The 20,825-nt window shown below is 35.2% G+C and overlaps 1 long non-coding RNA gene across 3 annotated transcripts in view; it reads left to right on the plus strand.

The window, feature by feature from the left end:
- The window catches only part of LOC126082285 (uncharacterized), a 310,561-nt gene that overhangs the window by 81,953 nt on the left and 207,783 nt on the right, over nt 1-20,825 (plus strand). For all 3 annotated transcript variants that reach the window (XR_007518525.1, XR_007518526.1, XR_007518524.1), the window contains one exon: nt 19,401-19,503. This is a non-coding gene — a long non-coding RNA (uncharacterized LOC126082285). The remainder of the gene's footprint in view (nt 1-19,400; nt 19,504-20,825) is intronic.

The raw sequence follows: 20,825 nt of genomic DNA on the forward strand, positions 1-20,825 counted from the left end.
GTGTAGTGTACATATGTTATACACATGGCCTTATCTAGTATGGATGAGACCTGAGGCTTGGTAAATGTCACTTCTCAAACTCTCACTGACAATTGCAGTGATTTTATCAACAGCCATTGGTATATTAAAAATAGGGACAGATTACCTAATAATCAACGTACACATGGCCTTAATTGTGCTTATTTACTAATCTGTGGGACACAATTTCACCACTGAAAACCAGGTGAAGTTGTGTCCTATAGATGAGTAAATAAACACAATTAAGCGCATGCATACCTTGCTTACTGTAAACTGGTACATGCCTGTGCTTACTGGTTAATCTGCTCCTGATTGAAAATATATACTCACCAGGACAAAGTGTTCTATATATTAAAGAAAATTGTCACATTTATGCTCCCGTAATTCAAATTTAGAAAAAAAAGAAGCTTCAAGAATATTCATTACTAAAAATTCCTTAACTGTACTAAGAGCATTCATGTCAAATTTCTATAATTAATTCTGTGACTTTACTGTGAAGATACATAAATCTAACTTTTAATTTAAATGAACTAAATAGATTTGCTCTGATCACCTAGCAACAGTCTATGGTCTATTTAAAAAGTGACACTTCATTTTTTTTCTAATAAAAAGATTTTTAGATGTATTTTTCTGAATCTTGAGTAGTTATGGTCAGTGGTGCGATAGAAAGGAAATAATGGAATCTGGTTTCTATAATTCTTGTCCTGCCTCTAACTAGCTAGGTGAACATAATTTAAATGCCTTTGCCTCTGCTTCTTTATCTGTACAGAGAGAAGCCATTGCTGGGGTCTTTTCCAACTGAAATTCTCAGAAATGTAATCACTTGCCAGTTGCTATAGGTGATTCAACTTCCTAGAAATATTATCACCTAATGTGCTTAAATTCACTGCCTGTTAATTACATAAACATTATTTCAGTTCAGTTCAAGCTGCAAAGAAAGGAATGTTGAGTCTACATACTTTAACATTTAATTACCAAGCAAACATAACAGTTGGCAGCATTTAGGCTTAGAATAGGGGATGGGTATATTGAGCAGCCGAGGCATCCTGGTTGCACAATGGTTAAGCATTCAGCTGCTAACCACAAAGTTGTCAATTTGAACCCACTCAGTGGCTCTGCAGGAGAAGAAAACCTGGCAATTGCTTTTATATAGATTACAATCTAGGAAACCCATGAGACAGTTCTATGCTGTCACACCGGGTCACTTGAGTTGTAGTTGGCTTGAAGGTACCAGCAATAACAACAACATATTGAGTAGCAGAAAGACTTGTCATGTTGTAATAACAAAGATATTCTAAGGACTTTTTTTTTTTTTTTAAGAATATTGCCTCTGACTATATGTTTAGAAACATTTTTCTGCTTAAAATCAAATAGGATAAAATAGACATTCATGACCTTTCATGATCAGCAGCTATTGAAATTCCAGCTTTATCTCAGAGACCTGATCTTATTTTGCCTCATTAATATAGCTATTATTTTCTTGATTTATCATTTTGTAATTGTCCTTATTGTTATATTCAATTTCTCTGTGTCCTTTTGTTTTATGTGTGACTCTCTCATCAGCAGCATATAGCTATTTTTTTTTCCCAGTTGGACAGTCTTTTTCTTTTAATTAGTTAGATTAATGCATTTACTTTTATTAATTACTGATACATTTGGATGCCATCTTATTTTGTGCTTCCTATTGATAATGCTTTTTAAAATTATTTTCTATGCCCTTTCCTGCATTCTTTTGGACTATCTTTGCTTTTTTTAATTCCATTTCTCTACTCGTTTGGGAGTTATAGTCTATATTTTCATTATTTAACAGTTATTCTTAGAATTTATGAATGCATACTGAACAAAGTCTAAAGATAATAATTATCTCTACTTTTCAGTAGTACAAATCAAAGACATTAGAAAAATTTAATTTCAATCACTCCCCTCCTTCCTTAAATGTTATTAATATACGTAGTATAATTCTATCTTCTTATTTACAAATAAAACATTATTATTTTTTTGTTTACGCACATGCTTACCAGTTTCCAGGTTCACTGTTCTTTTTTGTGTGTCAGACTTTTCTTCTGAAAGCATTTTCTTTTTTCTTGAAGTCCATATTTTAGAACAATTTGGCTCTACCCTCATTGTACAGTAAAATCACCCAGGGAACATTTAAACATCCCCAAATCCAGGCTCTACCACAAATCAACTACTAAGATTCTCAGGGCCAAGTTCTGCTTCTATTCATGAAGGAAAGTGCTATACGATTTGTCCTCCTGCAGTTAACAACCATAAAAACCAGGGAAATATAGGAAACAACTATTTTCAGCCATTGGGCAAGAGGCAGCACAGGACTGTATCTCTAACAGAAAGAAAATAGTCAAGGTAAGCTTTACGATTGCCCCATCCTTCTGCCTAGAGGTGGCTTCCAGACTGCAGCAGAAGTGGAGAAAACACAAACAGTGCCTAGTATCTCTCAGAGTTAAGGAGACAGAAAGTGGATTTACACAAGGTGAGATAGAATTTGTGGGACAGAGCGCTAGAGAAGGGAACTGCATAGAGGGAGACCTGCGGAGGCTTACAGAATTCTTCCTTCAAATCTTTCTTTGAGTATCAACCTGTGCAAGGTTAAGGTAAAAATTTATAGAAGTAGGGAAATAAAAACTGGAAAGCAGTAGGCCGAACATTTCACAGAGTTCACCCAGGCCTGGAAATGTTTGTTTTCCCACCAGCCAAAATGGAAAGATTGTGTAAAAGGGGCAGTGGGTAGAGTCCTCAGTACTACCTTAGTTGTGAAGGTAAATTAGCACTAGAATAAAGGCTGCTCTGGATATTTCCTCACAAAGTTCAAAAGTGAATCTTAAAAAGGATCCTAAGTAACTTAATTGCATACTAGAAAGTTTGGTAGCTGGGCACCATCTAGTTGTACTGGACTCAGTCTGGTGGAGGCCATGGTAGGTGTGGTCCATTAGTCCTTTGGACTAATCTTTCCCTCGTATCTTTAGTTTTCATCATTCTTTCTTGTTCCCAAAGGGATGAGACCAATTTTCCTGTATTCTTTAAAGGAATACAGGAAAATTCAGCATTCAACAATATAAAATTTACAGTATCTGCATCCAATCCAAAATTACCAGACATTCAAACAGGCAGAAAAATATAACCTATGATGTGGGGAAAAAAAAAAAAAATTCTATCAGTAAAAAGAGATAAAAAATTTATAAAGATAATGGAATTGCTAGCCAAGGACTTTAAAACAACTATTATAAACATGTCCAAGAATGTAAGGGAAGTAATGACTTCCATGAAAACACATAATTTTGAAGTACGAATGTACTGGTAGAGCAAGTTTAACCAAATTAAACAGAGGGAAGAAAATAGTGATAAAATAAAATAAAATAGACAGTGGCAAGCAAAAGAAACAATGAATGAGATCAAAGATCTAAAAGAAAGCAATAAAATTGATAAACCTCAAGCTAGACTAATCAAGAAAAAATAAAACAAAGCAGAAAAAGCAAATTCGTCTATCAGGAATGAAAGCAGGAATGTCATTACAGACCCTGGATATTAGAAAGATAATAAGAATTTATTATAAAGAACTTTTTGTCAATAAATTTGATAGTAAAAATGAAACAAACCAATTACTCGGAGGACAGAAACTACCAAAGCTCTCTAAAGAAGTAATATATAATCTAAATAGAACTATTTCTATTAAATAAATTATATTCATACTATTAAAAAACCCTTCCTTGAAAGAAAACAGCCAGACTAGATTGCTTCACTGGTGACCTGTACCAAACATCAAGGATGAAATAATACCAAGTCTGCACAAACTCTTTCAGGACATGGAAGATAAGAGAACACTTCCCAATTCATTTTATGAGGCCAATATTACCCTGGTAGCAAAACCAGACAAAGCAGAACCAAAAAAAAAAAAGAGGGGGATGGTGGGGGGAGTACAGACCAATATCTCTCATGAATATAGGCATAGACATCTGTAACAAAATAATAGCAAATCAAATTCATCATGACCAAGTTGAGTTTATCCCAAGAATGTAAATGTTTTTAAGATTAAAAAAATAAGTCAATGTCTTCACTATATTAAGTTGAAAAAGGGAAACTATGTAATCATTTTAGTACCCATTTGTGATAAAAATTCTCAGCAAAATTATGAATGTAAGGAACTTCCTCAATACGTTGAAAGTCATCTATGGAAAATATTCAGCTGGCATCATATTTATTAGTGAAAAACTGAATGCTTTACACCTAGCATCAGAGAACAGACAAGCATGTCCATTCTCACATCTACTATTTAATTGTTCCGTATGCCCTAGTTGTTGCAATAAGGAAGGAAACATATAGATTGAAAAAAAAACAAAAAAAATGATGTAAAACTGTGTTTATTGCAGAAATTCATGATTATGTGTGCAGAAAATTTTGAGGAATCTATTAAAAATCTACTGGAACTAATGAGTGAGTTCAAGTTACAGGGCCAATATACAAAAATCAATCGTATTCTTATGTAGTACCAATGAAAAATTCAAAGTTAAGAAATAACTGAAAAAAAACTAAAACATTATATAGTTACAAATTATTTTTAAAAATATGTGCAAGACTTTTATGCTATAAATTACAAAAATATGTCTGAGACAAATTTTAAAAGATCTTTAAAAATAGAGATATATAGCATGTTCATTATTCAGAAAACCCAATTTTGTTCAAATGTCAAGTTTCCCCAAATTGATCTATAGGTTCAGTGCAATCTCAAGTTCCCAGCAGACTTCTCTGTGTAAAAATGGACAGGCAGTTGTAAAATTTTTTTGGAAATGCGTAGGGCCTAGAATAGCCAAAACAGTTTTGGAAAAAAGCAGAACAAAAACAGAGGACCCACTCTACCAGATTTCAAGACTTAGAAAACCACAATAGTCAAGATACTGTGATTTTGGCATAAATACAAAATAGAATCCAGAAATAGATTCCCCCATACATGGTAAACTGACGCTTGACAAAGGTGCCAAGGTAATTCAATGAAGAAAGAATAGTGTCTCCAAATTTTCGCGTAAATACAAAATAGAATCCAGAAATAGATTCCCCCATACATGGTAAACTGACGCTTGACAAAGGTGCCAAGGTAATTCAATGAAGAAAGAATAGTGTCTCCAAAAAATAGTGCTGGAAAAATTGGATATCAATATGCAAAAAAATGAAATTTGACCCTTACCTAACATCATCTATAAAACTTATCCCAAAATACCTAAAACTATAAAACTGGAAGAAATAAACATAGGAAAAAATATTTTTTGACCTTGATTAGACGAAAATTTCTTATGTAAAAAACACGTACCATAAAATAAAAAATAAACTGAACTTCACCAAAATTAGAAATATTACTTTTTCTTTTTTACTGAACTTTAGATGAAGGTTTACAGAACAAACTACTTTCTCATCGAACAGGTAGTATACACATTGTTTGTATGACATTGGTTAACAACCCCACGACAGGTCAACACTCTCCCTTCTCAACCCGGGGTTCCCTATTACCAGCTTTCCTGTTCCCTCCTACGTTCCAGTCCCTGCTCCAGGGCTGATAAGCCCCTTTAGTCTTGTTTTGTTCCGTGGGTCTGTTCAATCTTTGGCTGAAGGGTGAAACTCAGGAGTGACCGCATTACTGAGCTGAAAGAGTGTCCTGGGGCCATACTCTCAAGGTTTCTTCAGTCTCTGTCAGGCCAGCAAATCTGGTCTTTCTTTTTGAGTTAGAATTTCGTTCTACATTTATCTCCAGCTCTGTCCGGGACCCTGTATTGTGATCCCTGTCAAAGCAGGCAGTGTTGGTAGCCGGGCACCATCTAGTTGTACTGGACTCAGTCTGGTGGAGGCCATGGTAGGTGTGGTCCGTTAGTCCTTTGGACTAATCTTTCCCTTGTATCTTTAGTTTTCATCATTCTTTCTTGTTCCCAAAGGGATGAGACCAATGGAGTATCCTAGATGGCCGATCACAGCTTTTTTAAGACCCCAGACGCTACTCAGCAAAGTTGAATGTAGAACATTTTCTTTATAAACTCTGTTATGCCAATAGAGCTAGATGTTCCCTGAGAACATGGGCCCCACAGCCCTCAGCCCAGCAATTCAGTCCCTCAGAGAGTTTGGATGTGTCAATGGAGCTACCATGGCCTTGCCTTGCACAGGTTATGCTGACTTCCTCAGTATTGTCTACTGTCTTACCCTTCACCAAAGTTACCGCTTATCTGTTGTCAATTGATTGTTTTTCCATCCACACCCCTCTGCTCCATTGTAACCATCAAAGATGTTTTTTTTTGTATGTAAACTTTTTCATGAGTTTTTACAGTAGTGGTCTCATACAATATTTGTCCTTTTGTGATTGACTTATTTCATTCAACATAATGTTCTCCAGATGCATCCATGTTATGAGATGCTTCACAAATTCATTGCTGTTCTTTAGCATTCCATAATACTCCACTGTGTGTACGGACCACAGTTTGTTTATCTATTCATCTGTTGATGGGCATCTAGGTTGTTTCTGTCTTTTTGCTATTGTGAACAACGAACATGGGTGTACATATTATCCCTGTGATGACTCTTATTTCTCTAGGATATATATATTCCTAGGAGTGGGATTGCTGGATCATATGGTATTTCTATTTCTAGCTTTCTAAGGAAGCACCATATCGTTTTCCAAAATGGTTGTGTCATTTTGCATTCTCACCAGCAGTGCATAAGCATTCTGATCTCCCCACAGCCTCTCCAACATTTGCTATTTTCTGTTTTATTGATTTGTGCCAATAATGTTGGCGTGAGATGGTATCTCATTGTGGTTTTGATTTGCATTTCTCTAATGGCTAGAGATCATGAGCATTTCCTCATGTGTCTGTTAGCCGCTTGAATGTCTTCTTTGGTGAAGTATCTGTTTATTTCCTTTGCCCATTTTTTAATAGGATTATTTGTTTTTTTGTTGTAGAGGTGCTGGATTTTCTTGTAGCTTTTAGAGATTAGACCTTTGTCTGATTTGTAATAGCCAGAAATTTTTTCCCAGTCTGTAGGTTCTCCTTTTACTCTTTTGGTGAAATCCTTTGATGAGTATAAGTGTTTAATTTTTAGAAGATTACAGTTATCTAGCTTATCCTCTAGGGCTTGTGTGTTGTTGGTTATGATTTGTATCCTGTTAATGCTGTGTATTAGGGCCTCTAGTGTTGATTCTATTTTTTCTTCTATGAATTTCATAGTTTTTGGCTTTATATTTAGGTCTTTGATCCATTTCGAGTTAGTTTTTGTATATGGTGTGAGGCAAGTGTCCTGTTTCATTTTTTTGCAGGTGGACATCCAGTTTTGCCAGCACCATTTGTTACAAAGACTGTATTTCCCCCATCTGATGGACTCTGGGCCCTTGTTGAAGATCAGGTGACACACAGGTGGATGGATTTACAACTGGGTTCTCAATTTTGTTCCATTGGTCAATGTATCTGTCATTGTACCAGTACCAGGCTGTTTTGGCTACTGTAGCTGTATAGTAGGTTCTGAGGTCAGGTGGCACGAGTTCTCCTACTTTATTCTTCTTCTTCAATAGTGCTTTACTTGTCCGGGGCTTGTTCCATTTCTATATAAAGTTAATAAGTTTTTCCATCTCTTTAAAGAATGTTGTTGGTATTTGGATCGGTATTGCATTCATTGTATTTATAAATCGCTTTGGGTAGAATTGCCATTTTCACAGTGTTGAGCCTACCTATCCATGAACATGATGTTTTTCCATTTATGTAGAACTCTTGGTTTCTTGCAATAGTGTTTTGTAGTTAGATTTATTCCCAAGTATATTATTTTTTTAGGGGCTATCTTAAACGGTATTGTTTTCCTGATTTCCTTTTCATCATTCTTTTTTATTGATGTATAAGAATCCAACTGATTTTTGCATGTTTATCTTGTATCCTGCTACTCTGCTGAATCTTTCTATTAGTTCCAGTAGTTTTCTCATGGACTGTCTTGGAATTTCTAACTATAATATCATATAATTCACAATTAGGGACAGTTTAGCTTCTTCATTACTGCCTTAGTTATCTAGTACAGCTAGAAAAGAAATACCACAAGTGGATGGGTTTAACAAAGAGAAGTTTTTCTCACAGTAAAGTAGGCTAAAAGTACAAATTCAGGGCATCAGCTCCAGAGGAAGGCTTTCTTTCTCTGTCAGTTCTGGAGGAAGGTCCTTGTCCTCAATCTTCCCCTGGTCAAGGATCTTCTCAGGCGCATGAGCCCTGGGTCCAAAGGACACGCTCTGCTTCTGGAAGTGCTGTCTTGGTGGTACGAGGTCCCCCTGTCTCTCTGCTTGCTTCTACCTTTTACATCTCAAGAGATTGCCTTAAGACACAATCTAATCCTGTAGGTTGAGCCCTGCTTCATTAACACAACTGCTGCCCATCCTCCCTCATTAACATCATTGAGGCAGGATTTACAACATATAGGAAAATCACACAATACCGGGAATCATGGCCCAGACCAATTAATAAACACATTTTTGGGGGGACATAATTCAATCTACGACAATTACCAATTTGGATGCCCTTCATTTCTGTTCCTTGCCTTATTGCTCTAGCTAAGACTTCCAACACAATGTTAAATAGGAGTGGTGATAAACAGCATCCTTGTCTTGTTCCTGTTCTCGAGGGGAGTGTTTTCACCGTCTCTCTATCGAGAACGATGTCGGCAGTTGGTTTTACATAGATGCCCTTTATTATTTCCCATTGAGAGTTTTTATCAGGAATGGGTGTTGGACTTTGTTGAATGCCTTTTCTGTGTCAATTAAGATGATCATATGATCCTTTTATTTATGTGGTTGATTATGTTGATTGATATTCTAATGTTGAACTATCCTTGCATACCTGGTATGAATCCTACTGGGTCATCGTGTATTATTTTTTTGATGTGATCCTGAATTCTGTTGGCTAGAATTTTTGCATCTGTATTCATGAGAGATATTGGTCTGTAATTTTCTTTTTTTGTGGTGTCTTTGCAGGGTTTTGGTATCAGGGTTATACTGGCTTCATAGAATGAATTCAGAAGTATTGCTTCCTTTTCTATGCTCTGAAATAGTTTGAGTAGTACTGGTATAAGCTCTTCTCTGAATGTTTGGTAGAATTCTCCAAAGAAGCCACCTGGGCCAGGGCCTTTTTGTTTGGGAGTTTTTTTTTAATTACCTTTTCAATCTCTTTTCTGGGTCTGTTCAGATTTTCAGTGTCATTTTGTGTTAGTTTGGGTAGGTAGCATGTCCTAGAAATTTGTCCATTTCTTCTATGTTTTCCAGTTTGTTGGAGTTTTTCATAATACTCTGTTATGATCCTTTTTATTTCAATTGGGTCATTGTAATGTCCTCCATTTCATTTCTTATTTGAGTTATTTGCATTCTCTCCTGTTTTTCTTTTGTCAGTGTGGCCAATGGTTTGTCGATTTTGTTGATCTTTTCCAAGAACTGACTTTTGGTTTTGTTGATTCTTTCTATTGTTTTTCTATTCTCTATTTCATTTATTTCTGGTCTGATCTTTATTATTTCCTTTCTTCTGGTGGCTGTGGGCTTCTTTTGCTGTTCTCCTTCTATTTGTTCAAGGTGTGTAACTAATGTTTTGATTTTGTCCCTTTCTTCTTTTTTAATGTGTGCATCTAGTGCTATAAATTGACCTCTGAGGACTGCCCTTGCTGTGTCCCAAGGGTTTGGTGTGATGTATTTTCATTCTCATTTGATTCTAGGAACTTTTCGATTCCATCTTTGATTTCTTCTATTACCCGGTGGTTTTTAAGCAGAGTATTATTCAGTTTCCATGTAATCGATTTTTTTTCCTTACTCTTCCTGTTGTTAATTTCTACTTTGATGGCATTGTGGTCAGAAAAGATACTTTGTATAATCTCAGTGTTTTGGATTTTGTTGAGGGTTGCTCTGTGGCATAAGATGTGGTCTATTCTGGAGAACGTTCCATGTGCGTTGGAAAAGAATGTGTACTTTGCAGCTGTTAGGTGGAGTGTTCTATGTATGTCTATGTGATCAAGTTGACTGATGGTGCTCTTAGGTCTTCTGTATCTTTGGTGAGTTTCTTTCTAGATGTTCTATCCTTTACTAAGAGTGGTGTGTTGAAGTCTACTATTATTGTGGAATTGTCGATTTCTGTTTTCAGTGCCGTTAGAGTTTGTTTATGTATTTTGGAGGCCTGACATTGGGTGCGTCGATGTTTATTATGGTTAAGTCTTCATGATGGATCATCCCTTTAATCATTGTATATTGTCCTTCTTTGCCTTTTATGGTGGATTTTGTTTTAAAGTCTATCTTATCTGAGATTAGTATTGCCACTCCAGCTCTTTTTTTTGGTAGTTATTTGCTTGATATATTTTTTTTTCCTTTCTTTGATTTTTAATAAACTTATGTCTTTGTTTCTAAGGTGTGTCTCATGTAGACAGCATATTAATGGGTCCTGTTTTTTAGTCCATTTTGATACTCTGTGCCTCCTTTTGGGTACATTTAGGCCATTTACATTCAGTGTAATTATTGATAGGTGCTTTTATTTTGTAGTTTTTTTTTTGTGTGTGTGTGTGTGGTGCTAACATGTTCTTCATTCCTCTTACTCTTCTGTGCTGAGTTCCTTTTGTTTGTGGATTTCTTTTGTTTTTGTAGATTTTGTTTTTATTGAGACTTTGTGTTTTTCTTCTTCATTTTGTTGAGTAGGCTTGTTAACTTTCTTTGTGGTTACCTTGCAATTTACCCCTGTCTTCCTAGGTTTGAACCAGTCTATTATTACTTGGTATTGCCTTGCCTTCCTCTCCATCAGAAAGTTTTATACATGTACCATTTATTCCTTCTTTTATTGGTTTGATGTTGTTGTCAAATTAACCTCTCTGGTTCCCTGTTGCAATTCTTATGGTTTTGGATAGTCCTCGAGAGTTCATTTCCTGGGTTGGTATCTGGCTGGTACAATCTTGTGTCTTAGATTCAGGCTGTGGTCTGGTGTTGTTTGTTCTCAGATCAAAGGACTCCTCTTAATAATTTTTGTAAGTTTGGTTTGGTTTTTACATATTCCCTTAATTTCTGTTTATCTGGAAATGTCCTAATTTCACCGTCATATTTTAATGAAAGTTTTGCAGGATATATTATTCTTGGTTGGCAATTTTTTTCTTTCAAGGTTTTATATATGTCATACCATTGTCTTCTTGCTTTCATGGTTTCTGCCAAATAATCACGGTTTAGTCTTGTTGTTTCTCCTCTGTATGTGACTTTTTGTTTTTCTCGAGCCACTCACAGGATTTTTTCTTTGTCTTTGGTTTTTTTTTTGGTTTTAGCAAGTGTGATTATGATATGCCTTGGTGTTTTTCTTTTGGGGCTCATCCTATATGGGGTTCATTGAGCTTCTTGGAAGGTCACCATTTCATCATTCATGATATATGGGAAGTTTTCTGTCATCTATTCTCAATGATCCTTTCCGTGTTTTCCATTTTCTCTCCCTGTTCTGCAACTCTGATCACTCACAAATTTTTGCTTTTGATTGTATCACACATAATTCTCAGGGTTTCTTTATTTTTCTTCATTCTTTTTTCTGATTTCACTGATTCTGTCTTCCATCGTTTCAGACCTGCTCCTCAGCCCTTCTATGACACTGTCCATTTCTGAAATCTTGTTGTTTATCTTTTGGATTTCTAATTGTTGTTTTTGTATGATTTCTGGTTGTGAATTTGTTTTGGCATTTTGTTCCTGTATTACTTTCCTGAATTGTTCCTTTTTTTGTCTGTATTTTCTGTAAATTTGTCTATTTTTTCCTCATTTTTTATCTGCCTTTTGCTTTAACTTTTGGATTGCTCTGAATATTAGAGATTTGAATTCTCTGTCAAGTAGTTCTAGTGCCTTTTCGTCTACTGGAAAGTCATCTGGTGTTTTATTTTGGATGCCTACTGGAACCATTGTGTCCTGTTTTCTTATGTGTTTTGATATTATCTGCTGTCTTCAGGACATTCCGTTTTTATTTTCTTCATTTTTTGATTATAGATTTCTTTGTTTCATCCTGCTTTTTTGTTTTATTTGGTTATGTTTAAGCAGGCAGGCTGTACATTCTTTGTTGTTTGTAGTAATGATACTTTTCAATTCCTTGTCCAATGAGCAGGGCCAGTCATTCAGCTATGATGCAGCAGGGCAGGTCCAGCATGTGCTCTGTCTCCTGCTGGGAACTTCATCAAGCTGCTTTCCCCTACTTCCTATCCACCAATCTCTGACATTGGCAGGGCGAATCCAGGCGGCATGGATGCTGCACTTCCCAGCTGGCCAAGCCACCACAGCCAGCCGGGAAGCTTGGAGGTAGAACAGCGGGGAGAGGACGGAGGTGGGAGAGCATGTATTGCTGGTGACTGGGTGCTCTGTCTCCTGCTGGGAGTTCCACAAAGCTGCTTTCCCATGCTCCCTGTCTTCTGGTCCCCAATAGGAATCTAAAATGGCAGATTCATGCCGTATTAGCTGATGGGGCTGTCCGCACTTCTCTCTCCTCGCTCTCTGTCCTCTGTCAGTTTCTTATTCCATTTGGTGCCTGGCTGAGTTCTCTCTCTCTCTTCATTTGACACTCCAGGTTCCAGGAATGATATTTAATTCTGTTTTACTTAATTTTTGAGGCCTTTGCTGTGGAGGGACAGTGTGGTACTTCTGTCTGTGGCACCATGTTAGCCAGAAGTTACTAGAAATATTTTTTTCTTTGGGGGGAAAAAAAAAAACACTGTCAGGAAAATTAAAAAATATATGCCACAAATTAGGAAAAAAAATTGCAAAAATATATATCTGATAAAAAATTTGTGTCCAGATTATATAAAAACTTTTTTTTTTTCTTATAACTCAATAAAAAATAAGACAGGGCACTAAATTTAATTTTTTAATTGACTAGACACTCACCAAAGAAGATATGCAAATGGTAAATAAGTATGTGAAAAGATGCTCAACATCATTAGTCATTACAGAAATACAAATTAAGTTAAAACTTGTGCTTATTGCTAAAATAGCTAAAATTGAGAAGGAATGACATATTAAGTATTGGTGAGATGTGAAGCAACTGGAACTTTTAAACATTACTGATACAGCTGCTTTGCAAAACGTTTTGACAGTTTAAAGTTAAACGTTCACTTATTATTTGACTCAGCCTTTTCATTCCTAGGTATTTACTCAAGAGAAATAAAAATATGTTTCAATACAGGTACAGATGCTTATACTCAAATGTTCATAGGGCTTTATTCGTAATTGCCTAAACTAGAAACAATCCAAGTGACCATCAACTATTGGTGAATAGACAAATTTTGGTACACCCATATAATAACATCTATTCCAAAAAAAGGAACAAACTATTGATACATGGTAAAACATGGATGAATCTCAAAAGCATTAGGCTGAGTTAAAAAAGCCAGAAATAGAAGAATGCATACTGTATGCATTCATTTATATAACATTCTAGAAAAGGCAAACTATAGTGACAGGTTGCCTGAGGCCAAGAATGGGGGTCAGGCGAGCTGGATTGCCTGCTGTGGGACGTGAAGAAAATTTGGGGAATGATTACAGTGTTTTGTATCATGATTGAGATAGTGATTACATGATTGTATAAATTTCCAAACACACTGAATTGTACACTTAAAATTACTGAATTGTATTTCGTATAAATTATACCTAAACTAGGGAAGTCTGCTGTCAATTTAATTGTTATTTCTTTGAAGGCAATATACCTGTTTTTCCTGTGGCAGTTTTTCAAATGTGTGTGCGTGCACGCCCAAACCAAAACCTGACACCCTCAAGTCACTTCTGATTCATAGAAACCCTATAGGACAAAGTAGAACTGCCCCATAGGGTTTCCAAGGAGAAGCTAGTGGATTCCAACTGCTGACCTTTTGGTTAGCAGCCGTAGCTCTTAATCACTGCACCGCCAGGGCTCCTGTGTATATTTAGTGTTCTGCAATTTCAGTACAATGTATCAGGTTGTGATTTCTTTCTATCTCTCATGTTTGTAATTTATCTTGAGCCTAGAATCTATGAATTCATGCTTCATCAGTTCTGGTAAATTCTCAACTGCTATCTTTTCAAATATCGACTCTGCCTTGTTTCTTTTTTCTCTGTCTTTAGGATTCTCATTAGAATTATGCTACATATTCCAATAATGTTCTTTATGTTTCTTTAACATCTCTCACACTTTACATTTCTTTACTTGTTTGTGCTGAATTCTAAGTAATTTCTATAGATACATATTTCAGTTCATTAGTTCTTTCTTAAGCTGGTACTGATCTGCTTTTAATCCATCTATTTTTAGTTATATATTTTGATTTTTAGAAGTTGTATTTTGTTCTTTATTAGATACCTGTCTTTTAAAAAGAGGATAGTGTTACTTATTCATGTTTTTTATTCCATTTTTCATCTTTAGAAACTTTAAATATCCATAGTTTATACTTTGTGTTTGATCAGTCTTCTAGTTGAAGTTCATGGGGGTCTTAATTGTGCTGTTCATTGTTGGTGCTGACTACTGATGGTGGCTTATTTCTTCACAAGCTCTGTTAGATTGCACCGGGAGTTCCTGCTGGCTGGGATTCGCCTGTTTGTCGTTGTTAGTTGCCATGAGTGGGCTCCAACTCTTGGTTACCTCATGTATGGAAGGAAACATTGCCTGGTCCTGTGTCACCCTCACAAACCTTGTTATGTTTGAGCTTATGATTGCAGCCCTTGTGTCAAAAACCTTGATTTGAGGGATTATCCCTGAAGAGAATTTTATTTGCTTCTTCCAGGTGCTTGGGGCCAATTAAATTCTTAACTTTTCCAGATCACACAAGTCGTGTGAATTCAACCCAATTCCACCTGAGGGCAGTCTGTGGATTTTCAAGGGAGACTTATTTTTTCATTTTCCTGAGGTCCTTTTCATTTCCCTTTATTGATGGCAGATTGCTTATCCTAGTTCAATCTTTCAATGACAGTAAAAGAGGATTAGTTCCAACTTCTGATCTTGCAGGGTCCTAAGGCCTTGACTTCTGTTCCCTTTGTGAATTTAGGATGCAGGGAACAGTAACGATCCTCAGGATGGCTGCTAATTTGGACAATAAATAGAATAGATTGAAAAATAAAGAAATAAGAAAACCATCAGTTAATCATGAACTATAATTAACCTACATTAAAAATGAAGGAGTCCTGGTGGTGCAGTGGTTAAGTGGTTGGCTGCTAACCAAAAAGTCACAGTTTGAACCCACCAGCCACTCAGTGATCTGTGTCAGAAAGATGTGGAAATCAACTTCCATAAAGGTTACAGCCTTGGAAACCCTATGGGGCCTTTCTACTCTGTTCTATAGAGTCACTGTGAGTCAGAATTGATTGACTCAAAGGCAACAGTTTTGGGTTTTACGGTTTTAAGTTAAAAACGTATGCGTGTGTGTTTGGGAAATATTTTAAATATGAATGTGTTCCCTTTTGTGCTATCAAGGGTTATATCCTCAATACTTTTATATTCAACTGATGACACTCAAAAGATTCACAGACTATAAAACATTGTTTTCAAGGTCAAATCAAATTGGAAACAATCATTGTTCATTTCATTTATAAGACCTGGGTAACTTGTCTCGGTGGCTTTTTGTAGAATAGTAGTTAGAATACTGTACAGAATTCATTTTTGACTGTCAAAAACCAGAATAACTTGCAAGCCATAGTTACATACAACCTTATAGGCTGATACCTTAGTTAACTGTTAAATCACCTAAAAGATACCTTGTCTTTCTCTTATGTGAATTCAGGAGCATAGGCTATTTAGAATTCTTTCTCTAGAGAAATTCTATTAGGAGTATTATATTTCTTTTTCAGTCTTAAAAAGAATCAGCCAAATATTTTAACATCATATTTTTTAAAGCTACTTTGGCTAATTTTTTTTTAAAAAGTTAGATTGAAACTTAGAATATGAACTTTGTATGAATTTTACCAGGGTTCAACCGCTCAGAGAGCTCTTTCACACCTGTATGGTCTCTAAGTAACCACTCTCTATTAGTAGAGTCACATTCAAATATGCAGAGACTAGCAGGTGGAAACACAGATACATAGGTTATGTTTTTACCTGCTAGTCTCTGCATATTTGAATGTGCACAAACTAATAGTGTTTTCACATGTAAGTTTTAGAGCACCCCAGAAGAACATAAGGATAAAAGAGGAAAAAAAAAAAAAAAGATTCATTGTAGCATTGAAAATAGTCTCTAGTCACGGCCCAATTGTGGAAAAGGAAATTATTGAAGCGTAGTTCAGGTAATTTTAAAAGACTGATGCTAATAGATAGCAGAGGCTGAACACATTCTGAATTATAAGATGAAAGAAAATAGTGGACAAAGGAAGACAACAGCAATAATAACTACCACTTATTGGGTTCTTATTATGCAACATAAATATATTGAGTGCTTTAGTTAAAAACAATCTCAACCACAAGAGGAACACCCATTTATCAAGCGTTTAATATGTTCCACTTTTATTTTTAGGACAGCTTGCGAGTTAGGCATTATTATTTGCCCAGTTTTATAAATGAAGAAACTGGAAGTGGGAGTTTTCATCAGTTTTCCCAAGTTCACATAATTTTGAAAGTGTTAAGTTTGATATAAAAGCCAAGATAGTCTGAGTTCAGAGACTGTAATCTAAGACAAGATCACCCTTGTATTTTCATCTAACTACTAATCTTCATGTCAAATTGATGAGGGTGTGTCCTAACCATCTCATTTTAAAGATATGCAAATAGAGTAGAAACTCTTAGTAACTTGCACAAGATTACTTATGAGTAATAAATAGTATCAAGATCTAAAACCAATTCTTTTTTCTTGTTTGCAGATACTGTGCACTTTCTACTGTCTTATTCTGCCTTTGTAACAGTATTTTTCATTCTAGTTATTCAACCATTCATTATTCATTTAACAAATATTTGTTGAGCACTTTGTACAATGCATTCTTCTGGGCTCTGGGAATAGTCTAGGGAACAAAAAAAGGCAAATTTTCTGTTCTGGTAGACTCTACCTTCTAGCGGGATGAGAAAATGAGATAGGCATAAATAAATAAACCAGAAAATATAAGCCAAGTGTTAATAGGCACTATAAAGAAAAATAAAGCATTGTAAGATGCTACAAAAAGATGAGGAAAAGAAGGTGTATTTAGACTTTATAAGATGGTCAATGCAAGGAAATGTGGAACTGCCACTAGTGATTTTATGATATTGTCATTTTCTATCACAAGTATCTTGACTCCTTGGTTTATATGACATTGAAACTCAAACTAGGTTTTATATCATTTTGCTGGTTTCCTGAAGACTACTACCATTTCATTGGAGTGGTGATTTTATCCTAATTTTACTTTGTAATTCTGTGTAAATTATTTGAAGAAACAAAAATAAGTGGTTGTTTTCTTTCTATGTATTTACCCCAAATGCCTAATTTAATAAAGTGAATAAATGTTTGGGCTTATTTGGAGAGTGTGCCTTGCCAACAATTAAGTACAAGGATCTTCTCCCTGTAAATAGCACTTACTGTGTGATATTAGTTCTTAGAGGCAATCTCATGATAAAAGCAGCAGTGATGTCAGGAACTAATTGGCTGATTTTAATTGAAGAACACTTATATTACAGAGCATATGATGGTTAAGATGTGTTCAACTTGTTTTTGCTTTTCTTTAAAAAGCTGAAAGCCTTCTTCCCAGTAGTAATTAAAAACAAACAGCACTCATTAACTTACTGTGGGCTTCTAATGGCCACAACGCTGCTTCCTTGCATGAATGATTTACAGATTGAAAACAAAGTAACTCAACACTGAAATTATCTTGAAATTAAAGACCATCCTAGATAATGAAGAGGTTCAATTTCTGTAGTACCAGATTATATGTAGTTTTTCTTTTTTATATATTCTTTTGCACGTATACAACTTGATAAGTACTAAAAAAATGATCTCATAAGATTTCCACCTCAAACAGCAATGTGCCAAATTCGGTTCTGGGATTAACTCTGTAGCCTTGGGGATGGTATTCATTCATTCATTCAGCCAACATTTATTAAGAAGTTTCTTTAGACTAGGCATTTCCTGAGTGCTTTGGGAAATAATAGAGGAAAAAAAAAATAGTCTCTGTCCCCAAAAGAATTCATTCTTATATCACTTGGAAAATCCTTTATTCCAGTTCTGTCTCTTTTATTTATTTGATTGTTTGTATCACAATTTATTTAACCAATCCCATGTTGTTGGATAGTTAGGTAACTTTTTTTTTTTTAATAAAAAGCCTGTGTTGAACACCCTTGATTATAAATCTTTGTTTTCATTTCTGATTATTTCTTTGAAATGAATTCCTACAAGTAAAATGACAAAGTCAAAAGGTATAAACATTTTAGTCTCTGAATAATTTTGCCAAAAATAGGCAAAAATATTATATCGTTTTGTATTGTCACCAACTGTATGAGAGAGCCTTTCCTTACTCCATCTGCTTGCCAACATTCAGAATACACCAAGTTTCCCTGACTGTGTATCATCACTGGTCTTTAAAAAGTCTTCAAAATTTTTAAACAATAAGAATTTCTCATTTTCAAGAATCGTTTATTGAAATCAACTAGTACTGATCAGAAATCTCCAGTTGAGTATGTGATTTGTATCCTTGCAAGAGATCATCCAGGCTATTTTCTTTCTTTCTTTTTTCTTTCTCATATATGCTGAGTTTAGAATATTAACAGATTATGAAAAGTGATGTCAGTTAGTTTGAGAAGTTCATTTGATTGAAAATGACTATTGCAGCAGGCCATGAGTAAATTGGAAAAGTTGAATCTTGATGTAAAAGCAAATGCTAGAAAACAAATAGAACTCTATTTTATTTTGTTTAGGGCTATTAAATTTCATAGGTGGAACCAGTCCCTGGAGGAGAACATCATGGTTGGTAAAGTAGACGGTCAGAGAAAAAGAGGAAGACCCTGGATGAGATGGATTGACACAGTGGTTGCAACAATAGGCTGAAGCATAACAATGATTGTGAGAATGGTGCAGGGCCAGGTAGTGTTTCGTTCTGTTTTACTTAGGCTTGTTATGAATTGGAACCAACTCAATGGCACCTAACAACAGCAATTGAAATTTCATGAGTATGTCTATAGGATATTGTGAACTAAATTAAGTAGCAAATCATTATATTTGCTGATGGTACATTTTATTGAAGCACGAAATTCCTACCTGCAAAGGTATGAAAGGAAAGAATAATATCGTGGATAGGTTTACAGGGTGTTACTTAAGCATGAAGTTGTGGAGTAGTTTCATGGTTAAGCTATTATAATCTGTTGCATCTTTATGACAGTGTTTTTGCCTTTCTTGAGTTTGTATGCTTAGATCTTTTATCTCCTTTCTGTTCTTATCTCTGTTGTTATGCTGTTTGTTTATAGAACCATGGGTCACAAAAACCGATATGTCAAAGTTCCGCGGGGTCACATGTGGGTTGAAGGTGATCATCATGGACACAGTTTTGACAGTAATTCTTTTGGGCCGGTAAGTCATCTTGTCACTGATACAATTGTATTTCAGAAGTTGGCGCAAAACCATGCCAGGTAGGTTGTTCACGTGATTCAGCTATGAATGTAGGGTAGAACAGTTTACAGTTGAAATTTTCCTTTTAAATACCATGAATAGATAATGTAAACTATCGAGGTGTGTGTGTGTGTGTGTATGCGTTGTGTTTCCTAGAAAAGAGCTTAGACCTTTAACAGTGTACCAAAAGATGCTTTCCATTGCCTAGCTGGTTGCAATAGGAAGGTCTTTTTCCCCCACAGGAATGTTTTGTAGCTTATGTTGTAAAAGAATGTTTAATAGACTTTTTGTGTAAAGGATCTACAGGCATCAATTTTCTAAATTGGTAGTTAAAAATGCAAGTCTAATGGAAATTATAGTATTGGTAAATAATATTTTGTATTTAACTTATAGCATAAATACAGGCATTCCTTTTTCCATGCTTATGCACCATAAAATACGTGACTAAGGTGATATTTGTAAATTTTATTTCACTTTGAATGCACAGAGAATTTATCTATTTCTCAAGCCCTTCATTATAAAAAGTGAAATAATTATGAAGTGAAGAACCTTTTAATTAATGGAAACTGTGCCTGATAGCTTGTTACCGTAAGGTATTTGTTTAAAAGCTGGGATCTTCACTGATTATATTATCATAAAGCCAGAGATATATAAAGCTGTTATATACTTGTAACTTAATGCTGAGTACCTTCAGGTATGTTTATAATAAAATGATCCACCTAATGTTTGTCTAAAATTAAATGTTGATGGTCTCTATTGAAACAATTTCCTTTGCATGTTATGAGGAGCACTTTATAGCCACTAAAGGTGCAGACACTTTGATCCACCTTTGGCTAAAAATACAGGAATAGAGCTGAGGCCACGTAAGTGTTATGGATAGGCAGAAGAAAACTTTAGGAGGCTACTTCTACTTCTTATTTCTAGTTGTAATCATAATAAAAACTTGTAAGGACTTTTCTTGCCTTTGAGTGGTAATTGATACAAAAATACAATGTATTCTTTGTAGGGTACTGAAAATGAGACAAGTGGATTGGAAATATTTTAGATCACTTAGAGTGTAGTAGAAGTGACTGTTACAAAGAAATTTTGTTAACAATTTCAAAGTGAAAATAAGGGACTTAATAGTATTTTTATTTGCCTTCATCCATAAGATTAAGTCTATAAAATGTATCATGTTATTGCTCAAGCCCACATTGAAATGTTAGTTCGCTTTCGTTCAGGTTTTGATTGGTTAGGATAGTGATTCTGAAAAGAAGTGTTAGAAAATGTTGCCTTGCTGTGTG

Source organism: Elephas maximus, chromosome 8 (assembly GCF_024166365.1).
Source record: "Elephas maximus indicus isolate mEleMax1 chromosome 8, mEleMax1 primary haplotype, whole genome shotgun sequence".
In the NCBI taxonomy this organism is placed as follows: domain Eukaryota; kingdom Metazoa; phylum Chordata; class Mammalia; order Proboscidea; family Elephantidae; genus Elephas; species Elephas maximus.